Source organism: Orcinus orca, chromosome 15 (assembly GCF_937001465.1).
Source record: "Orcinus orca chromosome 15, mOrcOrc1.1, whole genome shotgun sequence".
NCBI classification, from domain to species: domain Eukaryota; kingdom Metazoa; phylum Chordata; class Mammalia; order Artiodactyla; family Delphinidae; genus Orcinus; species Orcinus orca.
The window spans coordinates 52,843,259-52,855,243 of NC_064573.1; positions in this window are offsets into that span (position 1 = coordinate 52,843,259).

Sequence of the window (11,985 nt, forward strand, 5' to 3'; positions counted from 1 at the left end):
AAATGCTAAAGCAAGTTCTCTAGGCAAGAAACACAAGAGAAGGAAAAGACCTACAATAACAAACCCAAAACAATTAAGAAGATGGTAATAGGAACATACATATTGATAATTACCTTAAATGTAAATGGATTAAATGCTCCAACCAAAAGACATAGACTGGCTGAATAGATACAAAAACAAGACCCGTATATATGCTGTCTACAAGAGACCCACTTCATACCTAGGGACACATACAGACTGAATGTGAGGGGATGGAGAAAGATATTCCATGCAAACGGCAATCAAAAGAAAGCTGGAGTAGCAATTCTCATATCAGACAAAATACACTTTAAAACAAAGTCTATTTCAAGAGACAAAGAAGGATACTCCATAATGATCAAGGGATCGATCCAAGAAGAAGATATAACAATTGTAAATATTTGTGCACCCAACATAGGAGCACCTCAATACATAAGGCGAATACTAACAGCTATAAAAGGGGAAATCGACAGTAACATAATCATAGTAGAGGACTTTAACACCCCATTTTCACCAATGGATAGATCATCCAAAATGAAAATAAATAAGGAAACACAAGCTTTAAATGATACATTAAACAAGATGGACTTAATTGATATTTATAGGACGTTCCGTCCAAAAACAACAGAATACACTTTTTTCTCAAGTGCTCATGGAACATTCTCCAGGATAGATCATATCTTGGGTCACAAATCAAGCCTTGGTAAATTTAAGAAAATTGAAATCGTATCAAGTATCTTTTCTCACCACTACGCTTTGAGAATAGATATCAATTACAGGAAAGAATCTGTAAAAAATACAAACACATGGAGGCTATACAGTACACTAATAACCAAGAATCACTGAAGAAATCATAGAAAAAAATCAAAAAATACGTAGAGGGCTTCCCTGGTGGCACAGTGGTTGAGAGTCCACCTGTCGATGCAGGGGACACAGGTTTGTGCCCCGGTCTGGGAAGATCTCACATGCTGTGGAGCGGCCTGGCCTGTGAGCCATGGCTGCTGAGCCTGCGCATCCAGAGCCTGTGCTCCACAACGGGAGAGGCCACAGCAGTGAGAGGCCAGCATACCGCAAGAAAAAAAAAAGATGCAAAAAATACCTAGAAACAAATGCCAGTGAAAACACAATGGCCTTAAACTGATGGTATGCAGCAAAAGCAGTTTTAAGCGGGAAGTTTATGGCAATACAGTCCTACCTGAGAACCAAGAAACAGCTCAAATAAACAACCTAACCTTACACCTAAAGTAAGTAGAGAAGGAAGAACAAAACACCCCAAAGTTAGCAGAAGGAAAGAAATCATAAAGATCAGATCAGAAATAAATGGAAAAAAATGAAGGAAACGATAGCAAAGATCAATAAAACTGAAAGCTTGTTCTTTGAGACAAAAAGAAAATAGATAAAACATGAGCCAGACTCATCAAGAAAAAAAGGTAGAAGATACAAATCAATAGAATTAGAAATGAAAAAGGAGAAATAACAGCTGACACTGCAGAAATACAAAGGATCATGAGAGGTTACTACAAACAACTCTATGCCAATAAAATGAACAACCTGGAAGAAATGGACAAATTCTTAGAAATGCACAACCTTCTGAGACTGAACCAGGAAGAAATAGAAAATATGAACACACCAATCACAAGCACTGAAATTGAAACTGTGATTAAATATCTTCTAACAGACAGAAGCCCAGGACCAGATGGCTTCACAGGCGAATTCTATCGAACATTTAGAGGAGAGCTAACACCTATACTTCTCAAACTCTTCCAAAATATAGCAGAGGGAGGAACACTCCCAAACTTATTCTATAAGTCCACCATTACCCTGATACCAAAACCAGACAAAAATGTCACAAAAAAAGAAAACTACAGACCAATATCACTGATGAACATAGATGCAAAAATCCTCATCAAAATACTAGCAAACAGAATGTGGCAGGACATTAAAAGGATCATACGCCATGATCAAGTGGGGTTTATCCCAGGATTCAAGGAGTCTTCATAAACGCAAATCAATGAATGTGATACAGCATACTAACAGATTGAAGGAAAAAACCATATGATCATCTCAATAGATGCAGAGAAATCTTTCGACAAAATTCAACATCCATTTATGATAAAAATCCTCCAGAAAGTAGGCATAGAGGGATCTTACCTCAACATAATAAAGGCCATATATGACAAACCCACAGCCAGCGTCATCCTCAGTGGTGAAAAAGTGAAACTATTTCCACTAAGATGAGGAAAAAGACAAGGTTGCCCTCTCTCACCACTATTATTCAACATAGTTTTGGAAGTTTTAGCCACAGCAATCAGAGAAGAAAAAAGAAATAAAAGGAATCCCAATTGGAAAGGAAAAGTAAAGCTGTCACTGTTTGCAGATGACATAATACTATACATATATAATCCTAAGGATGCTACCAGAAAACTAGTAGAGCTAATCAATGAAATTGGTAAAGTAGCAGGATCCAAAATTACTGCAGAGAAATCTGGCATTCCTATACACTAATGATGTAAAATCTGAAAGTGAAATTAAGAAAACACTCCCATTTACCATTGCAACAAAAAGAATAAAATACCTAGGAATAAACCTATCTGAGGAGACAAAAGACCTGTATGCAGAAAATTATAAGACTCTGATGAAAGACATCAAAGATGATACAAATAGATGGAGAGATATACCATGTTCTTGGATTCGAAGAGTCAACATTGTGAAAATGAATATACTACCCAAAGCGATCTACAGATTCAATGCAATCTCTATCAAACTACCAGTGGCATTTTTCACAGAACTAGAACAAAAAATTTCATAATTTGTATGGAAACAGAAAAGCCCCCGAATAGCCAAAGCAATCTTGAGAAAGAAAAACGGAGCAGAAGGAATCAGGCTCCTGGACTTCAGACCATAGTACAAAGCTACAATAATCAAGAGAGTATGGTACTGGCACAAAAACAGAAATACAGATCAAAGGAACAGGATAGAAACCCAAGAGATAAACCCACACACATATGGTCACCTTATTTTTGATAAAGGAGGCAAGAATATACAATGGAGAAAAGACAGCTTTTTCAATAAGTGGTGCTCTGAAAACTGGATAGCTACATATAGAAGAATGAAATTAGAACACTCCCTAACACCATACACAAAAATAAACTCAAAATGGATTAAAGACCTAAATGTAAGGCCAGACACTATCAAACTCTTAGAGGAAAACACAGGCAGAACACTCTATGACATAAATCACAGCTAGATCCTTTGTGACCCCCCTCCTAGAGAAATGGAAATAAAAACTAAACTAAGCAAATGGGACCTAATGAAACTAAAAGGTTTGCACAACAAAGGACACCATAAACAAGATGAAAAGACAGCCCTCAGAATCGGAGAAAATAGTTGCAAATGAAGCAACTGAGAAAGGATTCATCTCCAAAATTTACAAGCAGCTTATGCAGCTCAATATCAAAAAAACAAACAGCCCAATCCAAAAATGGGCAGAAGACCTAAATATAGATTTGTCCAAAGAAGATATACAGATTGCCAACAAACACATGAAAGAATGCTGAACATCATTAATCATTAGAGAAATGCAAAGCAAAAGTACAATGCGATATTATCTCACCCCGGTCAGAATGGCCATCATCAAAAAATCTACAAACAATAAATGCTGGAGAGGGTGTGGAGAAAAGGGAACCCTATTGCACTGTTGGTGGGAATGTAAATTGATACAGCCACTATGGAGAACGGTATGGAGGTTCCTTAAAAAAGTAAAATAGAACTACCATATGACCTAGCAATCCCACTACTGGGCATATACCCTGAGAAAACCATAATTCAAAAAGAGTCATGTACCACAATGTTCATTGCAGCTTTATTTACAATAGCCAGGACATGGAAACAATCTAAGTGTCCATCGACAGATGAATGGCTAAAGAAGTTGTGGCACATATATACTATGGAATATTAGTCAGCAATAAAAAGGTACGAAATTGAGTTATTTGTAGTGAGGTGGATGGACCTAGAGTCTGTCATAGAGTCTGAAGTAAGTCAGAAAGAGAAAAACAAATACTGTATGCTAACACATATATATGGAATCTAAAAAAGAAAAAAATGGTCATGAAGAACCTATGGGGAAGATGGGAATAAAGATGCAGACCTACTAGAAAATGGACTTGAGGACACGGGTCCAGGCAGGTTAAGCTGGGACAAAGTAAGAGAGTGGTAGTGTATATATGGACATATATACACTACCAAATGTGAAATAGATAGCTAATGGGAAGTAGTTGCATAGCACAGGGAGATCAGCTCGGTGCTTTGTGACCAGCTAGAGGGGTGGGATAGGGAGGGTGGGAGGCAGGGAGATGAAAGAGGGAAGAGATATGGGGATATATGTATATGTATAATTGATTCACTTAGTTATTAAGCAGAAACTAACACACCATTGTAAAGCAATTATACTTCAATAAAAACGTTAGAAAAAAAAGAAAAGTTAAAAAAATACAATTCTAATCACACTTCCATTGCACTAAAAAAAAACAAGAAAAGGACTTTGCTGCTATTTAAGTTATTAATATAGTCAAATTAAATGAAAGCTTTATAGAGAGAGATGGTCATGTAATTTGTGGGAGAGACTACTGATGTACTGGATATGTTCTCTGAACAACTGAATGAAATTAGAAGTAGGATTGAGATGATGATTTTTTTTTTATGTTTCTCGTTTATCATCTTTTAAAATCTGTATCATTTGCAAAAAAGTGGCCTATATTACATGTTAGTTACAAATGGTAATTTTATAAGGAACATTATAAACCCACTTCTCAATCCAAGAACTAGAACAATAAACATCTTTGGCTACCTATCAGTTCCCTCTACCATCACCCCACCTCTCTGCTGCCTATAGCAATCCTGGTATGCGACAAAGGCAACCACTGTTTCTAAATTTGTATTATTACCTTGCTTCTTTAAAATAGTTTTGTAATAAATATATGTATGCCTAAATATACCCATTGGCTTTACCTCTTACTGAGCTACATGAAAATGTATTGTAGTCTATAAATTTATTGGGACATGCTTTTGTTTTCCCTAAACATTGTTTTCAAGTTGTACTTATGTCGTTGCAGGTAGTTGTAATTCATACATTTTCATTGTTATATAAATATGCCATAATTTTATTTATCCATTCTCTATCAATGGAAATTTGTGTTTCTGCTTTTATGTTATTAAGAACTTGGTTTTGTACAAAATTTTAACAGAATAGTAGCTGTTGTTTGATAGCTTTTTTTCATTGTTTTTAAACGCATATTTAATGCCATTATATTATTTTTCTTTATTAAGGTTCTTCCAGAGAAAACTTTACAGTATCTATACTTTTTAGACATGTAAGGGGTTAGTATTCTTGTTACTTCCTCAAAAGTACCTTATTTTCTCTTATCCCTGGGCCTTTGCATATGCCGTTCTCTCTATCTTGAAGAATTTTTGATTCCCTATCCCTGACCCCCATTTACATGAGTACCTCCTCCTATTCATCCTCAGGATTTGTCTCAGATGTTACTTTTTCCAGGAAGCCCTCCTGACCACCCCAGGTCATGGTAGGTGCCTTTAGTCCTTTTCACATACTCCTGTACTTCTCCAGATTTCCCATATTTCCCTTTCCAAAACACTCAGTAAACTCATATGTATTATACATTCTGGTTTAGTTCTTTGTCTCCACCACTAACATGGATGATTGGAATGGTAGATGTTTTGTCTCATTTTGTGATATATCCCCTGAAGCCAGTCCAGAGCCTGGCATGAGAAATTCAGTAAACATTTGTTAAATAAATAAATGTAAGAATTGCTTATCTCTCAACTTGTGCCCACCAAAATTATTGATAAGGACACCTTAATTTGTTGATTTCAAAGGACAACTGTTTGTTGGTAAATGGAATATAATAATGTTTTCCCTTTGGACCAAGTGTTATCAATTTCAGTGCTGTCAGCTGTCAAGGATGGAGATCAGCACAGAACTAAACAACTAGGCCACTATTCACTCCTTGTCTCCCTTGGTGCATGGAGATATATTCCATAAAGACAGCTATTGATTTCTACCATTAGATTGCCAGGAAAGCCAGCAATAATTGCTTTAGGAATTTTTTCCATGAATATTTCCTGTTAATTTCCCAGGAGCAAGACCAGCTGTTCCCCTTCTCTCAATAAAAAATTAGAGAGCTGGAAATTAACATACTCATAAATTTTTTTTTCTTTAGCAAAGCATTATTGAGTTGGGGTAATGAAGAATAAGAAGCAATATACAAAAGTGAAGTTTTCAAAGGATTTTATTTTATTTTTTTATTTTATTGTTTTATGGAATGATAGAATTATTGAGTGAAAACATTTCTCATAAATAAATAAAAACTAAAGATATTTTGAGATATTTTCAGATAAACAAAAGGAGAGTGAATTAATTGCAAGAATACCTTCAATAAAATAAATGCTACAAGGAATTTCTCAGGCTGATGGACAATTACATAATTTGGAATCTCAGATCTATATGAAGGAATAAAAACACCAGAAATTTTTCAAAGGATTTTAAACTGTTACATATATAAATAAAAAAACAGACCAAGGTAGAAAAATATGTTAGCTTTATGGAGACATTTCTATTCCTATTTTTTAAATGTTTAATATCTTTTCAGGGTTTGGTAGACCTGTACGCTTGCTTGTCATTTTTCTTTTTTTAAAATTTTGACTGTATATTTATTTAATATTCAACATATGTTTACATACAAAGTTATCACTCCTTACCTAGAATTCCTCTTCTCACTAGTATTTCTCTCCGTGGTGCACTTAGCACAGAAAACAATTGTCTTTTACTTGTATGTCTCCCCAACTGGACTCTGAGCTGCTAAGGATGGGGAGTAGGTTTTATTTATCATTGTATCCTAGCACCCAGGCCAAGGTACGACAGAGTGGGGATTTGATATGCTTGTCATTTTTCTTCATTAGCAGCTATGGGAAGAACTAATCACTTCCAAAAATCCTTCCTGTCTTTCATTTCTGGTCCCCCTCCACCCCATTTCCCACAAATATCTGAAGGTTGAATAAGAAGCATTAATGTTGAGATGGAACAGACATTTGGAAAACTGTACCAAGAATCCACGCTAAGATAATATATGGGTGGATGTGGCACACATGCTTTTCTTATTTGACCCTATAAGAAGAGTGTTTCATTGTTGTTTCTTGACCATTCCAGGAGTATGTTTCAGGTACATTCAAGAACTGATTCACAGGGCCAAGATATGAGAAACATTTGGATATTTGGTTTAGGGGTAGGGCCTTTTTTATTTTTTGGAGTTTACTTCCTAATTCAGAAGAAATGAATTACCATTTTATTTCCTGTCTCAAAAATTAAGTGTCATCGTTTTGTTGACATGTAGTGTTAGTGTGCTGGAGCTCATGAGAGCTGATTCTCCCCAATTCAGCATCTAGTGATGTCATATTGGTAGCTTAAAATTGGCTACGGTGGGAGTATTTACACCATGGTAATTAGCAAATGCTACAAAACAGGAACGTTTTTTCACCAGCACTCCATTGCATGTAGTAGCCAAGCATCTTTTAAAAAATTTTTTTTGACTGTGTGCCAGTATTCCTTCCTTTGAGGAATCACCCTTTCTCAATCAATGTGATTCTGGTATGGTTGTCAATCCCAAAGCCCCTGCCTCTTTAATTACACAGGTGAATTACAGTTTATCTGTTCTGTGAACATATTTTTTGGTTATGCTTTCATTGTCTCTAGGAGATGTTATTTTTGCTACTTTTAATTTTTCATGAATTTTGAGAGATTCAAAAACTATGCTGTGGCCACTCCCACCTCTTCATAATCATCCTCAATTATATTTTAAACAGATAATTCATTCAATAAGAGTTTTATAAACATAGATTTGTGAAGATTGTTTCCTTGAATTGGACACAGGTTGATAATAGCTGTTGATAATATAAATTAAAGTTCTCATGCTGCCTCTCCTTGGAGATTCATGTCTTTGTAATTTTTCCTTTCTCAGAAACTGTTATATTTACTATAATATCCCTAGATAAACTTTATAGTTTGAGGCTCACCTTTATTTATGTGTCTGAAATTATTAGGAATAATGACTAAGAATACTAATTTCATTTCTAAACATCTCTTGTTACTTCGTGCAAAGTTTCCCCCCCATATCAGATAAATTTTAAATGTTTTACCCCAAGCTGTATATCTCTGTTAAAGTTACATTGGTCATATCACAAAATAATTCTTGGTACGTAGAATAACAAAAGAATTTAAGCAGAAAATATATGTCCTATTTTAAAACATTTCAGCACAGTAAAAATGTAATGATTTCCCTTCTCATTTTGAGATCTTGTTAGGTATAGTTTAAGGAAAATTCTTTGTTTCTGGAGTCTTATGACAGACTCAGGATTTTTTTAAAATTAATTATTATTTTTTGGCTGCGTTGGGTCTTCGTTGCTGTGTGCGGGCTTTCTCAAGTTATGGTGAGCGGGGGCTACTTTTCATTGCAGTGCATGGGCTTCTCATTGTGGTGGCCTCTCTTGTTGCAGAGCACGGGCTGTAGGTGCACATGGACTCAGTAGTTGTGGCTTGCAGGCTCCAGAGCGTAGGCTCAGTAGTTGTGACACACAGGCTTAGTTGCTCCGTGGCATGTGGGATCTTCCCCGACAGAGGATTGAACCCGTGTCCTGTATATTGGCAGGTGGATTCTTAACCACTGCGCAACCAGGGAAGCCCAGGATTTTTTTTTTTTTAATTTGGAAAATACTTTTCAAAGATTTTTTTGTATTTATGTGCTCTTCTTGAGTTTTATTCTAAAATTAATTTACATGGAAACATGTTTATCTTTAAAATGTATTTATCTCTTTTTTAAAAATCCTATTTCCTACTCAAAAGATAAATTTAAATCTACAGTCTCAGGCTTATATAAAGCAAGATAACTCATAAATTCTTGAAAGGTAAAGCCAGTATCTTTATTTTTATGCATTCGTGTTCTAGTAATCCACATCAAGGTAACATAAAATAAAAATGTTATAGACCAAACTACTTCCAATTAAATTATTTTAACAAAATTGTGACTGATTATCAGTTGTGTGGATTTGTCTATTTTAGTAGAGTTTCGTTTATTGATTTTTAATCAGCTATTAAAAATACCTGATTAAATATTGTGAATTTTCTCATTATCACTAGTTTTAAATAATTTGTTTATGGTGTGATTTCATGTGGTTTTCTTTGTGTTTATCCTGCTTGAAGTTCATTGAGATTCCTGGATCTTAGGTTTATATTTTCATTAGATCTGAAAAAATTTTGTCAGTTATGTCTTCAGATATTTTTCTGCCCCTTCCTTTTTCTGAAACTCCTCTCACACTTATATGTTTCTCAATTTTGTCCAAGAGATTTCTGTGACTGTTCCTATTTTTTTTCAGCCCTTTTTCTTTCTGTACTTCAATTTGGAAACTTTCATTTGTCCTTTCTTCAATCAAAGTCACTATGTTTTTCATTTGTAGCCCTTGTCTGATAATTTTATCATCTCAGTATTTTGGTGTCTGTTTCTATTGGAAAACTCTGTTTCCGTTTCTCCCCTGTGGGTTAATAATCTAGAAAGTGCTTCCAGGCAGAAAGCTGAGATGATTGTCTGGCTTACCTATTTTTTCCCTCTCTAATCTACTTTTAGGGATTATAGTTCTTTACTGCCTATTTCCCAATTCTGAAAACAGTGGTTTCATATACTTTGTCCACTTTTCTAGTTATTTATGGTGGAGTAGTTAATTCAGTCTTACGTGACTAGATAGCGCAACTCCTGGCAATTATCTTTTAATTTTGGTATCTTTAGAATGTTTATTTCTTGTGTTATGCAGAAAAGTAATGGAAGTAAAATATAAAGTTTAGTTGAGTTGGAGTTACGCACTTACTTATAACAGACATGCAGTTACATATGATAGTCTAAAGCTCTCCCTCATTCGCTACCAGTGTTTGAACTTTGCTAGAGCCCCCATCATTTCCTTTGCACTTCTTTTTAGATTGCCGGATTATCACACTTCTTTCTCATTTATCGAAGGCCCCATTTGTCCTTCTCTGTACTGCTTTTCTTGCCTAATTTCAATAAGATCAAATTTCACATTCACTTCCAAAATTACCTGGGGTTGTCTATAATTGTTTTAGCTCTTAATCCCTTCTCTTTACCTTGGTCATTGCTGCAGTAGGTACCTAAGAACACTAGACTTAGGGTGCACATTTCAGTCTTGTTAATTTAATGCCACTACAGCTGTATGACTGTATGGGAAACTCACATAACTTCTCTGAACTTATTTGTGGAACCAAAGTGAGAAAATAGCCTCTTCTTATCTCACAGATTTGACAATGCTAATGCACAAATATATCGTTCAAAGCATGTTGTTATCTTTGTACTTACTCATATGACAGGGTCCCAAATAATTTTGTTTTTACCATCTGTTCTTTTTCATTAAAAAATTATTTTCTGATATGTCATATATGACTTACACATTGTCTCTTGCCCCTTAAAATTGGTTTAAAAAATTTTGGCTACAGCTTCCCTGGCGGCGCAGCGGTTGAGAGTCCGCCTGCCGATACAGGGGAAACGGGTTCGTGCCCCGGTCCGGGAAGATCCCACGTGCCGCGGAGCGGCTGGGCCCGTGAGCCATGGCCGCTGAGCCTGTGCTCCGCAACGGGAGAGGCCACAGCAGTGAGAGACCCGTGTACCGCAAAAAAAAACCCCAAAAAACTTCCCTTGGTATAAATTTTTCTTAGGTAGGAAAGAGTAACATGGAGTGAGCCTGTTTTGATGACCATGGGGAATTGGTTGGAGAGGTAACTGAAACACTAAGCTTAAGGAGTCACTCCGTGGGGACTTGATAGTGATGTAGGTTATTGCCAACAGTTTTAGCGGCATCAGTTAGGATTTTGCTGGTAATTGTGGAATCACACTGATGTGTACAACAAAGAGTGTAGTAAAAACAGCTTTACTGTAACACTGGCGGAACCCCCACAGCTTCTGTACCATTTTGTATTTCTCCTCCTCCAATAATAATTCCTCCTTAACTCCCAGAAAGTAGAATAGTCAATTTAAGTGAAATAGGAAAAGTCATTTTACTAATGCAAGTCACTAATGAAATAGAATTCTTCCATGAGATACATTTTAAATCATTTTTTAAATGCCTTCCTCCCACCTTATTTTTTGATGTTCTTGTTCTTCCTGGTATCCTTGCTATGAGAAAGAGGCCTGGTGACCAAGTGACCTTTGTAGTGTGGGGTTTCTCCTTTGGCATGTGAGATAATTCAAGATGGAAATAATATGGAAACAAGTGAGAGGAGGAATTTGGGGATGGGGATTGGAGCTTGAAATATGGAAACTCCTTGAGGTGTTCTTTTTCCTATAGTGGCCCACAAGGATGAGATATAGCCTGACAGCTCCTGAGAACAAGGTATATCCATAAGCCAGGATAGCTAGGTGTGTGTAACGCCTAAACTTTATTTCCGTTTTGTTAATATTAATTTCTTATTAAAAATTTGTTTGACTAATTCTGCTTTATTACATTCATGCTTAGGAAATTAAAAAAAAAAGAAACCCAAAGTTCTTATATAATCATTTGGGCAGAGCTTTAGAAAAGAAAATAGCGTCTTTCACGGTCAAACACTGTTGATAAAGGTGATTGTTGGGATATTTCCAGGGGAAGGGAACTCTGGGTGCTTGGAGATTCACAGTGATTCTTCCTCCCATAAATATTCCTCCTCCATTTCTACCTTGGAGGATCTGTCTTAATTTTGTTAAGGGACATGACTTTTACTTACAAGTGTTCAATTTGGAAAAAAATAGTAACTCAAGAAATAAAATATGCTCTCCATCCCCCTCCTAGTTTTTACATTTTTATTTTTTAGGATGAAATTGATTTATATTAGGAGTTGTTAACAAGAATACTACTGAAGAACCCAAG